The following is an 18,435-nucleotide window of genomic DNA, read 5'->3' on the forward strand; positions in this document are numbered from 1 at the left end:
CCCCTTCTGAAACCCTCGCTGAAACCTTGGATGGCTCTGGTTTTTTGGGCTGAATGGGATTTTGGTTTGGCATTTCTCAAGGCAATCCCAAGTTACCATGCTTTCAAGGGTTAGAGATGAGTTACTACACCCAGGAGAATAAAAGCAAGTTGGTGATGGGTAGCAGGATTCGCAGTTTACAGCTGGGCAGTTAGAGTTGAGACACACCTAGCCAGCTGCTAGTCAGAGGGGGGTTTTAGCCCTGACTTGTTTTATGTGCTTGTATTTGAACCTTGATTAGGTATACTCAAAGTTGTCCTGTCTTACCTTGATCCCTTCCCTGTCTGAAAATAGCATTGTTTTGGTTTTTTTCCCCCTGGAGAAGTAGGACTTGGCTCTCTGCTGTCCTAGAACTGCCCACCAGAAGAAAAAATAAAGACCAAAATGAGCAATGAATGTAGCAGTTTTTCCCAATTATTCTGTATATGATTTATAGCTTTATTTTCAAGACACAAAGAACGCTGTTAATATGAATATATTGGATGGAACACCTTATTGTTTTTATCGTGGTGACTTTCTCTTTTTATCATGCGGGAGAGCAGTGGGTTTGCATCTATCTGACATTTGAAATGTTCTGCCTTTGGCTGGTCTGCAGCTCTGTGCAGCATGATCCAGACTAAGAAAAGCCCATTTCAGTTCTTAGGACAGGTGCAAGATTGAGCATCAAGCGTCTCGCTTCTTAAATTGTTTGTGATTGTTGTTTCCTCCACAAATGTCTGCATAGCTAGCAATTAACTGCATCCAGGGATCAAAAGCTAAATTGTGTCAGACAGAAATTGCTACATCAGAGCTTAGTGCTACTTGTACTGTACTTTAACAATCAGGCACTTCCACTGATCTTTCTTTGCTTGAAGGTGAAACAGGCAGGCTGGGCTTGCTCTGCAGCCAGGGAGAGCAGAGAGGGGGAAAAAAAGGACTACATGAGGGCAGAAGCACAGGTTTTATGGTTCTGAGATTGTAACACCACAGAAAAATGTTGCTGTCTCCTCTGTCTGGCCACAAGAGTGAGAGGGCTCCTCACTGGTCTTCCAGACCCAAGTGCCACAGATGCCCCCTGTGTGACAGTGCAGGGGGAAGCCCCTCACTGGCTCCCCTCTGGCATGGCATGGAGCCTGGGGCTGGCCATCTCCTTGCAAGACAGGAGGTGACAGCTCCATCCACCCAGCTGGGGGAAGATGAGACCCAGCAGGAATAGAAGGCCTTAGTGTGGCCCCCCTCACCCTGCAGGCAACGTGGATTCAGGGAAGCAGAGGGCTCGGTGCCTTGGTGACTTTTTTCCTGTGATTTGTAGAGAAGCTCCTGATGCCTTCACCCTTAATTGCCTTAATTAGTCCATTATCCTCCTCTAGGGGAATTTTCCAAAGAAAGAGTAGATGTCAGCCCTTGAAATGTTTGACTGGTAGACCAAAAGCTCCACTGCCACCTTTTTTTTTAATTTTTGCTATCATAAGTAATTATATATATTAAGTTGAGCTATCATATTGACAATTTAACATCTAATCCTATTGCTCTAATTCAGTCATTTCCCTGTGCATTAGGATAAGAATGATTTGCATAACAGCCTTCAGTCTTCTGTTTAGCAACAAAATATTCTGATTTTTGCTTGAGTTAAGTGGGATCAAACTGCGAACAGGCTGGAGAGTGATCCCAGGGGACCTGTGCTGATTCTGGCACTGCTGGGGGAGATGTGGCTGCTCCATTTTCCTGCAGGCTGCCTTGCAGGGAGCTGGGGCCTGCTGGCAAATATCCCTTCTTGGAAAATTTGAAAAAAAGAATAGGAAAATGTCTTTCTTGCCCCAGTCATGGGTGGTTAGATTCCATTTGCCTGTATTTATCACTTTCTGCACCACTGATAAGAATTGTTTTACAAAGTCTGCTTTTATGTGCTGTTTTCCTTCCACAGAGCAGAAAAGGTTTGTAAGTGAGTTGTAAACCTTCCACTGGACTGACAGGACTGATAGTTTTTTGCTTTCAAGGAGACAGTTCCCAAAGAGATATCTGCATCATTTTTTCCTGGTGAGATCTGGAAGTGTTCATTCCCCCTTTGAAGACTGGATGGCTTGGCATGGTCAGAGTCACTGTAGGTGCCCCCCATATCCTGTTACTGAGCTGTGGATGCCCCTTCCCCATTGCCCAAACAATTCTGCTCCCACATGTTAAAGCACAGCCCTCACCCCACATTCCCTGTACAGAGCTTTGTCATTCTGAGATATCATTCTTCCAGTTCACCCAAATATTCAGCTTCTTCTCCTAGGCATTTTTGTTTTGTTTAGCAGCTAGATTTTATACATGGGCTTCTCTCTAGAAATTTTACATTCATTTTCTGTGGCTGGCAGATAACATTTTCCCAACTGATTAAGTATCCAGACTTACAAAGGTAGAGCTGCCGTATGTGACTGTAGGCACCTGAAAAGTTGTAACCCCCTGTGGCAGATCATTAACTTCAGATCAATAGGAGAATCACTTTTTTCTCTACCTTTTTTGTAATACCTTTTTTTTTTCCCCCAGTGTCCAGATGCTTCTCAGGGAGGTGTTTTTAGAGAGAGCTGTCATTCCTGTAGCACAAAATTGCATTATCAAAGAACTTCTGCTGGTACTATGAGTATGCTGAAATGAAATGCAAATCTAGACATTAAAGATAACTTCCTTAATAACTGAGGTAGATTTCTTCAAGCTTTCCCCATTTGAATTGTACTTCTTTTCCTAGGAAAGAATATGTAGATAAAGGAATATTTCTACAGAGAGCCTGTTTTTACAGCCCTCCCTCAACTTTGGTGCATATCCTCCTCAGGAGGCCTGTGGGATCATACCATTTGCAGATGTCCAGGTTGTGTGATATTCTCCGTTGTATTTTAACATAAATCTTTTTATTAGGATGTGATCTATCTATTTAATTAAAATTACCACTCTGTGAGGGGAAAAATGGTGGATGTTTTAATTTTCCAGAGGCTGTTGATAGCCTGGGGTTTTCTTGCCAGGACAATGTATATTTTCTCCTCTGTCCTGATAAATGTTATGCAAATACACCTTCTGAAGCTAAGCAAAGTCCATTTTCCATTGTGAAGATAATGCTGGGGTGTCCCTGTCTGCATGTCATCTCTTCCAGAATTCCCTAGCTCTCCCCAAGCTGTGAGGTGTACGTACCAGGGTGGCTGAGCATCCTGGAGAAGGCAGGTTGGCTCAGGGGCTCAGGGACTGCCCAGTCCTGGCGTGATGTAGGTGGTTTGGAACTTCACCCCACTGCTGTCTGCCTCAGTGCTGCCAAATGAGGGGAGGAACAGAGAAAGTGGTAGGTCTCCTATGAACCATTGGGTCTTTAGAGTGAGTTTGCAGCATTTAATACCTCTGTCTCTCATTTATTACCTCTGGTGCTTTCAGACTAAGGAATTTCATGCTTGGACAGTGGGGAGACCACATTTGCAGCAGATTTGGGTCACTATGGTGCTGATCCTATTCATTGCACAGCCACCCCCAGTGGCATGTGCTAACACATCTCACTATCCTGGGAAGCAGCCAGGTCTCCACCATGTCCCATGCTCAGACCTCTGTCTGCATTATGCAAATTAATTCATCTTAATGGATCATGTTGATTTTGTTCTGCACTAGAACCACTCAGGAAGACAAAGTGGTCCCCCTGGTCCATAAAGGGTTAATATTTTCAGTCTCAGGCCCTTTATTGTTATTTTATTTAGTCAATACCATAAAGCCCTCCAAATCCCTGGCAGTCTTTACCACAGAGATAACCACACAATGAACCTATCTGCACATCACAAAAAGCCGACAGTAAATTTACAAGTACTCCATGGGATATGGGGCCTTGTTGCTGATAACCAGCTTTGGCATTGAATGGGAGCTGTACACTTATGCCTGCTTTGTTGTGTTATGTTTTTCCCTGCAGATAGCAGCTCACTGTGGGAAAAGGCAAGGACTGCTTCTGGAGAATACTCAGCGCCCTTGAAAACACATCTGTGCTCTGTCTCAGCTCTCCTGCCCAGTTTAGTCAGCACTGGTGTTTGTTCCTCTTTCTCTTTTTGTGCCTTCTCTCTCTTGTCTCTGCTAATAATTTCATGAATTCTCTCTATCTTATGGGCCAGAGATAATTTATATTAAAACTGGCTGATTTGCACAAATTGTGAGATGTTTTTCCATGGTACTCTGGTTTTAATCTGTGTTGATGTTAAGATCCTCTTCTGTGCTGAATGCTTGCTGGGGTGTGAAGCATCTGCTTAGCTGTTATGTAAAGAAATAAATTTATTAGGTAGTTAGTGTAATCACATAATCTTGACAGACACCAGTGGTTGCAGTCACTGTTCCATATTTTATGAAGTGGGAGGATATATATAAGTAGGCAGGCAGCAAAGCAAAAGTAGGCACATATCTGCTGCTGAAGGACAGCTTTCCAGGATTATGTTTCCAAAGTCGGTTTTCTGGAAAAAAAACATAGGGTCATTAGCTCTCTGTGAGTGCAACAACTGAGGCAGGGGTGGAGTGACCTCCCTGTGTCCAGTGTTTCCAAGATGGAGTGGCACAGGGCAGTGTTGCAGGTGATGCAGTGTGCAGGACAGGGCCAGGGACAGGGCTGGTTGGCTGGAGGAAAGTTACAATGGCCCTCAACCATCTTAGCTGGTGGGAAGTGCTGATGTCCACGTAGGAGGTGGGGACGGCTTGGGGCCAGGAATCATTCCACAGCAGGGCCAAATCTGGATAGAGGGATGTGGGTGGTCAGGAGGAGTTTTGGAGCTTCCTTGTTGAGGTGCTCAGTAGTGAGAGGCTCCTTCAGGCACAGTTGGTGACCAATTGGCCATATCAGTTTGTTACTGCCCTTGAATGGAAAGGAACTCTTTCAAGCCCTTGTGCTGCTCAACCTGCAGCAGAGCTGATTTCAAATGTACACAATTCTTAGCAAGGTGTGTGCAGGAACGGGCAGGGACAGGGATGAATACGTGTGCAGAGATCCCTGCACATGCATTATTGGCAGGACTCCCTCTGCCTGCACTACCCAGCATTGATGAGCAGTGGGGCCTATTGGGAATCAATTCCACTGGAACAAATCCCAGAGATTCCAAGGTAATTGTGCACAATTCCCCCCAGAGGAGGAATTTCCTGGAATCTTTTCAGTGCAGAGAGGTGATGGAGGCTACAGGCTTGCTTTGTTTCCCTCATTCAAGCCAGAGGCTGTCACCCACAGATCTCAGGGTTCACTTTGCCCACAAATCTGGTCCAGCAATTGGAATAGTCCGCATTTGTGGGAGATGTGCAGGCTAGAAATCTCACTAAGCATTTTAGTCATGCAAAACTGTCACCTTTGATTTTCAGAAAGCTGCTACCCCCTTACCATCTGCTCCTGGTACCACTTCCCTCCCTGGTGACACCCAACAAAATAATAATATGGATTTTTGCATGTGAGCTGGAGATGATCAATAGCAATACTTCCCACAGCAGTGGCACAGCACGTGAAGCACAGTCTGTAACATTATAGGAGGCTCAAGAGAGACAGAAGCAATGCCCTGCACTTTCTGGTTGCCCAGCTTGTCCTCCCAGCGCTCCAGCGACCAGAAATTCTTGCTTTTGTGCTTGTAATCTGTTTCTCCAATGTAAAATGAAAATGGGAAAGGCTGAGCAACCTGCCTTCCCTGAAGAAAGTTGGTTGCTTATGGTGGACAGGCTGGAAAGTAGTTTTCTTTCCATTTCTTCTATTTCTTAAAGACCTGTCTTACACTGTCAAGACCTGCAGTGATTTGCCATCCCAGTGCCAGTCAAGCCAGCTAAATTTGTTGACTGCTTTATTATACATATCCAGGGTGTTGTCCACCCACAAAGGATGCAGGTAATTTGTATAAAGAAAGTATGAGTGACTTCCTTGGGCCTGTTCCTTTATTTAAATACTTCTGCATCACCTCAATTCCCAGTATGCATTGCCAACATCTCTGAGATTTCTGGAAGGGATAACATCAGCACTGAAAAATTAGAGAGAAAATCAAATGTGTCTATGTAAACTATTCAGGGATGTAAGAGTGTTTCATGCAGCATGAGTGAGCTCTGAAAGTGTGCATATGTGAGCCTACCAACACAGTAATAATATATAATATAATATCATATCATATCATATCTTAATAATGTTGTGTATCATATATTGTTTATAATGTATAATGTAAATATATAATGCATAATGTATATATAATATATTATTTATATTATATGTAATAATACAGGAGGAAAGGTGTACAGAGCTTTTGGAGGAGTTGCTCCTCTTTTCCTTAAGGTGTCACTATTAAAGATGAGAAGGCAAAAATATTTATAATTTCTTTTTTACTTTGCTGGTGGCATAAAACAAGACAACCCACCACCCCATGATACCTTTTCTGTGCTCCCTTGTCACAGCAGAGGAATGAAACTGGAATACCTCAAATAGATGTATGAAATAGTCCCTCTCATGTCACATGTTAGTCAGACATGGAATCCAGTTCTTTCCTCATGCACCATATTAATCTCTTTCTGAATCTGGAATTAATTGTAATAAGATGACAGAACTCTAGAGGTTCCTGAAAAATAAATCAAACATATTGTCAGTTTGTTCTGAATTTTCCACATGTGTCTAGTGCATGTTGAAGCAAAAAGCCTCCAAGTACGTTGTAATCTGGCATCAGACATTTCTCAAATTAGCATTTTCTGTAGCATCATGTATGAATTAGAATTCTGTAGATACTTATTTTTATACTAAGCTGGTTATGTGATACATTAGGTGTATGCTATTGTGCCCATTAGCATGGATTTATTTTCAGCAAGTAAAATGTATGCAGTTTAAAGGATTTTTCTAGCTGGTGATGTTCAGTTTGGTATGCATGGATGGATGCACATTCTTCAGTGAAGGTGTTTTTTCATTTAAATGTGTTACCCTTTGGATAGGTCTTAATTTGCTTCACTCTGTTTACAGGGTGTAAATACATCTCTAAGTAATTCTTTTGCCAATCAAATCATGTTTGCAGCACAAAACCTCATAATGAAGTAATGCCAGTTTCAGGAAATTTTCGTTAAAATTAGCACTGTAATTTCTAATATATCTTAATATTTTTGTGATTTTTAGGTGTCGCACTTCATGCCATTTTTTTCCACACTCTCACTTCTACCCTCCCAGTGACACATGCTATTGTTCTAGAGAATGTTGCAAACACATCACAGGAGGACCTGTACTCTCAGTTCACCTGCCACATGCTGAGTAATAACATCAAAACAGACTAATCTTGTGGAAGTAAACTGACTTTCTGTTTAGAGCAATATTTACAGAGAAGTGAGAACTGCAGCCAGCTTTCTCACTGTGTGTGTGAAGGATGATCTTTTTGCTGCCTCTTGTTCCTCCCCTCCAGCAATTTTGACTCTGTCCTCCAAGTTTTAAGCAGTGGAGCTGCAAGAAAGGGGATTTGCAGCCCTTTGAGCCTTGTGCATGTTAGTGCTGTGCTGCAGAGAAAGCTGCTGTGGGACCATAAGCCCACACAGTCAAATGGCTGACAGCCACTGTGGCTGGCTACGAGCCAACACTGGGCTGTACGTGCATATCCCACATGGATACTGAAGTCTGAGTGCGTCAGTGGACATACGGAGTAGTTTCAAATTTTAGGTGCCAGTGGGGAGGGGCACTGCATTTGGAGAGATGAATAATTTGGGGGTCAAGATGTGCCCTCTTCTTTAACTAAATGAGTAGCTGATTAATCCAGCAAGTCCACAAGACAGTGCTTGGCCTTGCAAAACCTTGTTTTGCTGAAAAAATATTTGTTTTGATTAGAGCATGGCAGGACTACCTCAGGAACGCATCACAGGGAGGAGGAAAAGAGGCACAGCTGTATCAAAGGCAAGGTTAGACTTGCTTGGAAGAGATTGACTGTGGGGGTTTCTGTATTTTACCAAGCTTGGGTGCTCTCCAGGCAGCTCTGGAGAAAGGCCAGAAGGGAGGGAGAAACATCGAGACCTTACATATTTTTACTAGCTGAATCTTAAGCATGATTTTCCTTTGTGTCTTTACCTATGTCTTCAAAAGGATAAAATATCCCATCTATTCTGAAGGCTGTGATTAAATGTTTGTCTATTCGTGCAGTTTGATTTAAGGATGGTGTGAAAGTAATTGGACAGCAAGCTCTCTTCCAGGAAAATGCTGCCAAATCCATACTGTGATGCAGCAGCAAGTGTCCATCTCCCCTCTCTGTGGTGTTTGCTTGCTCCCCTTCACATTATCAGCTTTCAGGAGGGAGGAACGAGTCTCCTCAAGTATGGTACCTAGGAAGGCTTTGGCAGCTCCCTGTGAGTGTGAGAGCATCCATACCCTGTCATGGCACTGCTTGACCACAGGAACTCTCCCCAGGGCAGAAACAGTGAGTTTCCTGGCTTGGCAGCCTCAGAAAAACCAAGCCCGGCAGGAATCTCCGCTTGTGTCTGAGTGTTATGCCTGCGCCTTGCACCAACCCCTGCACAGGAGACCCTTGCTGCAGGAATGTCTGCCCTCTAATTTGGCTGTCCCAGGGGATGTGTGTGGGCCCACACAAGGCTCCAGTCACAATAAGAGCAGCTGATCAGTAGATTTTGTTTATCATGAGTTAAAGGTCAAAACTGCACTGGCTTTGGCAGAGCAGTGCTCATAGTTTGATCTGAGGAATAGATCTGTACCATTTTCATTTCAGAAGAATCTCTCAGTGCATATGTTAAGTGCCAGTGCACCTAGCAGTTGTCATTGGCATGCTAAAATCATGATCTGCAGTGGAGTGTATGAAATGATAGTCATAAAAATAAGTGATGGACCCAGGGTACAAGGTAAGACCCTGTGGAGTAAGCGGGAGAGGATCCCTGCAGCACTCAGCATTTAGGAGTCACTGCCCAGAGCTGATGGAATGCTGGGAAATGGCACCTAGAGACTGTACAACATCGACTCTGGGATATTCATAGATGGCTGTGAGGATGGGCAGGCTTTATTGAGGAAGTATCTTGCTTGACTGGGGAAGAATCAGAGACAGAGGAAGTGGGCTCAAGGATGATTGAGAAGGAGCAAGTCCAGGAAAATAGGGGATAAGGGATAAAAGGGGACAGATGTATGTGAACAGGAATGGCAAGTGTACTTTGCACCGTGATTGACTCTTCTGCATGCGTGTGCATGTGTGTGCTTTCAGTGCCAGCTGTGGGGGTCAGCCCATGGTCAAGAGGTCACCTGCCCAGCTAGGATCCTGGCACCTGTGAAGGACTCATGTTGTGCAGTTTTCCTTGGGGACTTGAGGTCTCTGTGTGTTTGTGCATGAAAAACTCTGAATAGGAGCTGGAGTAGGGCAGGGGCTTGTAAGGCAGCCAGGGATGTTGGGGATCCAGGACCAGCTACAGCAGAGAGGGCCTAAGGCCACTTACTGGAGGGAGAGGAGAACCACAACCAGGCCATATGCATGCTTCCCATTTGGATAAGCACTCTATGTGTGTTAGGAATAGAAGTTCAGCCTTTTTGCTGGGTGGATCTGGGGACACAGAGCAGCAGCAGCAGCCTCACGTCTGTCAAACCACCTCTTCAGCAGCTTTGAGCACTGGGATTATTCAGTAATTCACTGGTTACCTGAATATTGGAGCAGAGATCATGCTTATCAGTGCTGCTGCAAGGAAGTTGAAAGTCTGGATTAACATTCCACATAATGTTGACAGTAGAGATATGGACTGAAAAAAAATAGCATGTAACTCAATTGGGGTGAATCTAAGGTGGGTGAAAATTTAAATAGAAATAGACATTTCTAGGTACTAGCAGTACCTAGACACAGTATTAAGTGACAGCCCACCTGCGTACATGACGGGGCTGTAAGATGGCAAGGAGACACGATACACGTTTTCTGCTTTACACAGAAAAAAAGTTCCTGAAACTACTGGGTCCAATTTTGGACACTGCATCTCAGAAAGAGGGTATCTTACTTGATTAAAGCCAAGAAGACAGTGGGAGTAGTGCAGTAGACTAGAAAACATGGAAAAAATCTGGACAAACTTCTTCTTTAGCCAGAGAAGAAAATTCCAGCTGGAGATAGGATGACCTTGAGTCCAAAACAAGTTGTAGTAAAGAGTCTGTTTGCACTTGATGTTCTTGGACAGGCAAGAAATGTTTGACTGGTGCCAAGAGAGATGTGGAGATCCTTGAGCAGGTCCAGCAGAGAGCTTCTATGTTGGTCAAAGTTCTAGAGTATATCTCTCACCAAGAAAGGCTGAGAGAGCTGAGCCTGTTCAGGCTCAAGGTGTGAAAACTGAGAGCAGACCTTATCAGTGTCCCTAAACATCTACAGGGAGGTTGCCATGAGGATGGACCAGGCTCTGCTTGATGGTGCCCAGCATCAGGATAAGAGGCAAGGGGCAGAAACTGATGCAGAGGAAACTCCACCTGAATATGAGGAAGAATTTAATGTGCAAGTGACCACACACTGGAACAGGTTGCCCAGAAAGGCTGTGGAGTCTCCCTCACTGGAGATATTCAGGAGCCATCTGGACACAATCCAGTGCCATGTGCTGTGGGATGACCCAGCTTGAGCAGGGAGGTTGGACCGGATGACCCACAGTGGTCCCTTCCAGCCTGACCCATTCTGTGATTCTGTAAATCGTACAGGGAATGGGAGAACCAGAGAACCACAGAGGAGGACAGGTGAGGCTGTGGGGCCAGCTGCCAGTTCACAGGGCTGGTGGGGTCTCCAGTGCCCCAGCACTGGAGTTACCAGGCAGGCATCTGCCAGAGGTGGCCCTGGCACACAGCACCCTTCACAGCCTAAAGTCCTCTGTGGATACCTTGAGGAGGTCACATCCCCCAGTCTGTGCATGACATTGCTGGGACACAGGCCAGGGTTTCCTGTCTTCACCATCAGAAATGTACAGACCACAGAGAGATTAGTCAGGAAAGCACCAGGCCTCCCAGGCTCTGGGCTCACTGTCAGCTGAAAGTCATGCTTTTCTCTAAAACTCTGCCGACCTGATGCTTTGTGGGAAACAAAGGGCTATTGAAAGCTGCTTCTAGCAAGAGATGAATGCAGAAAAGTGTGTGTTGCCTCCAGGCTTAGTATATAGGTCAGGTAAAAAGTACAGCATTACTAACCCTTTGTAAATAAGTAATTAGGGCACTTGATGTAATTGAGCAGCATAATGAATAGCACCAATAGAAATGAATTGCAAAATGTTCCTGTCCTTCAGAGAAATGCATAGGTATGCAAAAAGCTTTTGCTGTAATGTTACTGTGTTTTTGAGTGAGAGTAGTTATCAGAAAGACAGAATGAAATCTTAGGTTTTCCAGTGTCCTGCGGGGGCAGATTTGGTTCCAGCAATGCACTTTACAGTATTTTGTTACCAGAACTATCAAAGGTAGGTGAAATATATACCTTCTAGACTCAGGTCCAAGAGTCTCAGTGGGTGTAGGCTGACTGAGCACTGCTGAAGGCAGCAGAGGTGTGCCAAATTATGCTGTCTGAATTAGCTAATGCACACTTGGGGCAGCACATCCTGCTGGGCCCTGCCAACCTCTGCGAGCTCAGCAGATTTTGTCATCAGTTGGAAAAGACGGCAGCAGGTTTTGGCTGTGTCCTGGCTCCAGCTCCCCCTCCACCACCCCCCTGCCTTCCAGTTTCTTCCCGGCTCTGCCCCCTGGCCCTATAGTGTAGGGTAGCATCTCCCTTGACTCAAAAGCTGTTGTTATGAGTCAGTCTGTTAAAAGGGTCTTGAAGTGACTGGGTATCACAAGGAGAGAAACCCTTTAATTATCTAATGTTAGGCTATTGAAAGCTGTTGCTGGGTGTCAGAGGGTTAGATATATCTGAACTTCTGTAAGCTGAATTGTGAAGATATGGTTTCTGGCATATAAAAAATGCTTACGGAAGTTTCATAAAAGTAACTCCTGAATTACTATGAGACTGGAATATTCATGAAGTATAACCCTAAGGGAAGCAGAGTATCTGGATATTTAGCCGATCCACCTTCATCTTTAATTAAAACCCACCTTTTTTTTCTATTAATATTTCCCCTTCTGTTCTTGCTGAAGGTCTAATTCAGCTGCTCTTCAACTGTATAGCACACTGTTCATGCTTAGCTAAGGCCAGTTCTGCATAAGGATGAATGGGGAGTATGGTCCCAACAGGGTCCTGGTGGAAAACCAGAAGATGGTCCTTCTACCTGTAGACAGGTCTGGTGCTACCTCTCAAGCCAGGGCCCAGCCTTTTGCACCGGTGTGACACGCTCACCAAGCCCACATATACTCCAGAGCCCAAGACGTTGCTCCTGACAAGGACTGAGGACACCCCAGGAGAGCTGGCAGTTCAGTATGTTTGGGATTGTATTTTATGTGATAATCTTTAATATAGTCTCCTAGGGTGACTTATATATTTCTAATTTATTTTATGTGTAATCTTCTGTGTAAACTACAATTACAAATTTCTGTACTGCCCAACAATGCAGTTGTAAAGCACGACAGTAAATAATATCTGAGTGAGTGAGAATATGTGTTTTCAGTTCAGATTTGAAAAGAGATGGGGAGTCAATCAGGCATGTAAATGTATTTAATCTTCCTAAAGAAACTTGTGCTCCAGAAGAATTTTACCAGTTACTAGGGTTTCTCCTTTTGACTATAGAGAATCAAAACTGCCTGGAGTCCTGGGCTGCAGCCAGGTTGCAAGCAATCAACCCACAACACAATCACCCAGGAGAAGGAGCAGAAGAGACTCCAGTGCAGAGCAGGATATAAAAAAGGTACAGTGTAGGGCAGAAAACCCTCTCCTGCTGAGTCTCTCCTTCCTCCAAGGTGCAGTCTCATTGCTGGAAGTGGTCTGGAAGAGAACATTGCTCAGCCTGGCCTCTTTGCTCTGGTTTCTAACAGCTTATCAGGTGACTGACTGCAGCAGCTCAAGTTGCAAAGACAGGGGAACACTCAAGCCAGTGTTAGGAGTAGCTGTGCATGCACATAAATCATGCACGTGAGTCCTGAACCACATCTGGAACTGCAAAAGACCAAAGAAAGTAATTCCTAAAATTCAAATAATGACTATTCTATTTTTAAAAAAATATCTAGGTTACCTAAGGCTTATTTGAATTGATCTTAAAAGACAAAATCATATGATGAATCATAAAATTAAGCCTGCTAAATGGAACAGCATTTGGCTGTTTAGAAACTGTTTTATAAAACAAAAGGGTGGATAATTCCCCTCTGATACATAATATTTCAATTTAACAAAGAGCTAATTCAAGATATTTGTGAATACAAGTAGGGTTGTTTCATGGAAGTCTTCAAAGGAATTAGTACTTTCTTTCTTGAACTTTTAGCTGAATGTGGGCTGAATTATTTCAGGACTAGGTTAACCATTGTTTAAAATGTGCCTTTTTAAAGCTCTCCATCCCCTAGGTTTTTTCTGTCATATCTTTCTGCTTTTAAGTAAATGAGAAGTCTTTGAATTACCCTCTTGTTGTGTGGTTTGTTTATGTGCTTTTATAGGTTAAAACCTTCTGCATTCACATTTAACTGTGCAGGAAAGGTATTATTTTCCCTGAAATAAGCTTAGACAAATGCTTTCTGTTCTCCCAAGCCTGGAGTCCTTCAGGTATTTTACACTTTAAATAATGCCTCCAAATGGAGGAAAAATGCTTTGTAACTTCCTAGCCAGCAGGGTAGGGGAGATTTAGTCGGGTGGGAATAAGGCATAGTAGTTTTCTATGTGCCCTGTTCTTGTTCCCAAGGACAGGAGAGGATGGTGTTCTGGCACTTTGTGGGAGCCACTGTTGATGCCACATGGCTTTGGGGACTGCCACCATTGTGTGTTCAGGCATCCTCTTCCTGGCCACCTTCTGCTTTGTTTTTCCTCTTTACACTAAAAGTTTTTTCTCCTTAGGTACACTAAGCCACCCCAAAAGACAGATGATGAGCCTTCTCATGAGTCCAGCTGTTTTTCAGCCCCCTGACTTCTGCCATCCCTGCAATGCTCTTGGTGAGCAGCCATACAAAGTGTTTCTTTCCTGTAAGGAGAGCACGGGCTCCAGGCCTGTCTGGGCAGGTGGCAAAACACACACAGCAAAATGCATTCAGACCCTCTGGGGACGAGAGGTCTGGTTACAAGGACCACGTAAACCCCCAGATTTTCTTATCAGTCTGGCCACAGCTGCCTGTGCCTGCTCTTTCCCTCCCACAGCCTGTGGGATGGGGATGGGGGGAATGTGAGGTGGGTGGTGGGGGCAGCCCAGGGATGTGCCCATTAACAACAGGGCTGCTGTGAGGAGGGCCTTGTCTTTCCAGTGATTTAGCTCACGCAGAGTGATTTGATGCAGAGAACTGTGCCTCACCTACCTCATGCTTTATTAGGCTCTTTCCCAGCTGGGCTGTGCATGGTTAAACAGACTTTGAACCCTATTACGTGACCTTGCAGGTCCTTGCCTGTCAATTGAATTGCTTCCCACACACTGCTCTCCCCATTTACAGCTAGCACCAGACTTTGCCCTCTCTATAAAGTATCATGTGAGTGTGACCCGCTGCCATTGTAAGTGGAGCTTGGCTGTTACCAGCTCTCCTTACCCATACTCCTCCTTTACTGAGAGAGCATTCAAAACCACATGTGTTCACAACTTGTTTTTTGTGTGTTCCTTCCCCAAAACAGCCTAAAACCCAAACCTTTGATTTTTCTTCTCAACTATATAAAGATATAAAGAGAGATTATTGTTTGAAAATTAGTCCTAATGTGATTAATTTGCCTTGCACAAGTGTACAGCACTCTGTTAAATTCAAGGCTGTCTCTGCAGGCTGACTGAGGCAAAAAGCCTTATGTCCCTCATATCTGTCCCCGAAATAATCAGGTTACAGGTATTTGCTCCCAATGTGCAAAGGCCTGGAAAGAAATAAAGGAACCAGCTAGGAGACTGCTAGGGCCCCATCCTCCACTTCAGTGTGGCATTCCCTAGAGTTCATGTGCTAGGAATCACCATGATTTGTATGCTTTGCATTTTTTAAGGGCTGAGGTTTGTGTTACAAGGTCCTTCATGCCCTACTGCAATTTACATGTTAAGTAATAATAGGATAATTATTTGGTGTTGCATAGTCTTCATAGTACATGTGTTGAGGTTTAACCCCAGCCAGCAGCCAAGCCCCACACAACTGCTCATTCACACCCCCACCAGCAGGATCAGGAAGAGAATCAGAAGGCTAAAAGCTTAGAAAACTCGTGGGTTGGGATAAAACCAGTTTAACGGGGAAAGCAAAAGCTGCTCACAAAACCATAGCAAAAAAAGAAATAAATTGACTGCCTCCCAAAGGGCAGGGTAGTGTTCAGCCATCTCCAGGAGAGCAGTGCTCCATCACAGTAACAGTGACATGGGAAGACAAATGCCATCACTTCAAATGTTCTCCCCCTTCCTTCTTCTACTCCCCTTCATTATGTACTGAGTGTGGTGTCACATAGTCTGGAATATCTCTTTTTTGGGTCACCTGCTCCAACTGTGTCTCCTTCCAGCCTCCCAGCACCCCCAACATTCTCGCCAGGGTGGGAGTACAAAAGCAAAACAGGCCTTGGCTCTGTAAGCCCGGCTCAGCAATAACAAAAACATCTCTGTGTTATCAACCCTGTGTCCAGCACAACTCCAAAACATGGGCCCGCACCAGCCACTTGTGAAGAAAATTACCCCAGCCACAACGAGCACTGAACACAATCATTCAAAAAGACCTAAGCAAACAAAGTCCTTTAATGTGAGAAAATGATATCAAAATTTACATCAATTGTACTGTTTTCTGTGAGTCTGGAAAAGTAATCAAAGTATATTTTAGATATTTTTGGGTTTTACCTCTGAAAAGTAAAAGGAACAAGGCCCACAGTCAAGTTCATAGCTTTTTTTTTTTTTTCAGATTTACAAGATGTTAACGGTAAGTGAAAATACTCTTGATTTGAGAACAAGTTGGAATGTTTACTCTTTTCTGATAACTGTTTTGAGATGCACAACAAATGCCCTAAGAAAGCAATTTTTCATAAGGAAAATTCTTGTTGATAGATCCGCAGTATTTATTCTTTTGACCGTTATCACTCTTTGTACTCATGCATGTTGCAAGATAAAGTCAAGAGCACTTTTGCCTACTGTTCTGACACATATCGTTGCTTTTCACCCCACAAAATGTTTGGTGTGTCATAAGGGCAAATCTGTCCCACTCTGGGATCCTCTTGGCATGGCTTACTGTGGAGGAAACAATTTTTCTGTGCGATGAAAGCAGAGCAAACTGGTGTTTGCATTAGTTTGCCATTAATACCTTGTTTTCTTGTGATGAAACAAGTTCAAGGTTGACCTGTTAATCAGTGCTGTCAAAAATGCCTTTTAAAGGATGATATTTTTTCCTTTTTTCTTTTTTTTTTTTTTTTTCCCAGCTGCATGTTTTGGGAAGAGGGAACATGAATAAAATTATTCCTTTGGGTCTGAAATGACCTGGTACACTCCCAGCCCTTTTGGCAGGCACTGCTACCACAGCTGAGGACTGGACCTGCAGCTTTCTCATTTTTGAAGAGTCCTCCTGTCCAAAGAGGAAGGCTGAGTCTCTGCCTTGTTTTACATGAGCTGACACAATTAATCTGTGTGATTGAAGAAGCTCCAACATGTCCTTTTTGTCCTTTTAATGACAAAGGTAACTGTGACTTGCAAATGAAGAATTGCTTTACAAGTTGCTGAAAACTACCACTGTATTCTTAAAAAAAAAACAACTTGGTTGCATAAATTTCATTAAAAGTTAGTTTTCTGTTCACTGCCACCACTGCAAAGACCCAGCCTGGGGGCAAGACTGGGGGTAGGGAAAGCAGGTGCTGCTTTTGACTTGGCTGCTAACAGAATAGCATTAAACTAAATCACTAATAGCATTGAACTAAATCACTTATCTCTGTTTTGCCTTCAACCTCCTTGGATTTCTGACCTTGATGGGTGCAGCTTTGATATAAGCTACAGCACCTCAGCAGAGCCCTGCACATTTTAATTCTTGATCATTAAGTGATCTCAGCATGGCCTCTGTTAAATCACAGACGACTAAGTTGTCTGGTGGCCTCCCTGCTCATGCTTCAGACGAAAGAAGGTGCTAGGGAGGCTGAGCCACCTCACACCCCTAAGGCCACATCCCAACAGCCAAATAGCATGCAGCCCAGGCTTTGCTTGGTACAGAGGTGTTGGGACACTGCTTTGACATCCCTGGTAGCTGGACTACTTCCTTCAACAAGGTCAAAACCCACCCCGCTTCCTCTTCTGCATGCACTGACCATGACCATCATCTCTGTGCATTTCTGTAGAGACACGGCTCTTACTATGTCCCTTCAAGGTGAGGTCCAGACTGAGCCCATTTGTCATGTGGGAGCCAATCTTTCCCTGCATCCCACCTGAATTACCTGGTTAGGGTGGTAGGTCCCTGCAAACCCAAAAAATCACTGGAATGTGGCATTCAGCTCAGTACATTTGGCAGCCACAAGCCTGTCCTGCTCACTGTTCAGTGCTGGGTGACCAGCATCTTCAGGCATCTTGTTGAAAATTTTACATAATCTTTTGGAATATTGATTGAAATCATATTAAATAAGGGTGGCCAAAGACTCAGTCCTGTGAGAACCCTGCTGGATCTAGCCTCATTATTAAGCATGCTTTAGTACCTACCAAAGATAGAGTTTGCAATTTATCTTCATGCTCAATTAATGCAAAATTGTTTTGGAACCAAAACATCTGTGGCTAGAATTTACTGGTGTTTGAAAATCATTGAATGGAAGAATGGGCTGGGTTGGAAGGCCCTTAAAGGTGGGAACCATAGAATAAACCACATAAACCACAACTTGGTCTCAAGGCAAGACTCCTTTCCGTACTCTTAAGGTTTTCAGAAAGACACGTGAATAGAAATATAGCAAGTGGTTGTATAGGGTCTGCTAAAAGTCACAATGGCCTGCATTGGCAGCCTGCAGTGTGTGAGCAGTGCAGGAAGAGCACTATGAACCCTCCTTCTACCTCCTATACTTACAGCATAATTAGGATCACATAAATGCCACTGCTGTTAACAACCATGGTGATGACTGTTGTATCAGAAAAATCCCCCTGCCGTCTGCCTCCCAGGTGTTTGCACTTACATTAAACCATTAAAACCATTAAAATGGTCTGCAGCAAGTGCCAGGGGTGTCAGAGCTGGGTGATGAAATTGAATTAGTTTGAATAACTGAATAACTTTTAGATCTTGGACTGACAGCTTGTTTATACAGATCTTAAATGCCCAGCAGCAGCAGCATAATTTGCATTACCCAGGCACCGCTGTTCAGAGTGGCAGGGCAGGGCTGCACACGGCTGGTGTTAACCTTGTTGCCTTCAGGAACCCTGTCTTGCAAGGAGAGACACAGACTCAAATGGAGTTATTGCAAATAGTCAACTTTTCTCTTTTCTTTT

At 44.0% G+C, this 18,435-nt stretch overlaps 1 long non-coding RNA gene across 1 annotated transcript; it reads right to left on the minus strand.

Annotated features, from left to right (window-relative positions):
* Nucleotides 1-4,270: 4,270 nt before the first annotated feature.
* Nucleotides 4,271-6,878, minus strand: LOC117243721. Its single transcript, XR_004495564.1, has 2 exons — nucleotides 6,443-6,878; nucleotides 4,271-4,466 (listed from the first exon to the last, which is right to left on the minus strand). It is a non-coding gene; the product is annotated as an uncharacterized LOC117243721 (long non-coding RNA).
* Between the last annotated feature and the right edge of the window lie 11,557 nt (nucleotides 6,879-18,435).

Source organism: Parus major, chromosome Z (assembly GCF_001522545.3).
Source record: "Parus major isolate Abel chromosome Z, Parus_major1.1, whole genome shotgun sequence".
In the NCBI taxonomy this organism is placed as follows: Eukaryota; Metazoa; Chordata; class Aves; order Passeriformes; family Paridae; genus Parus; species Parus major.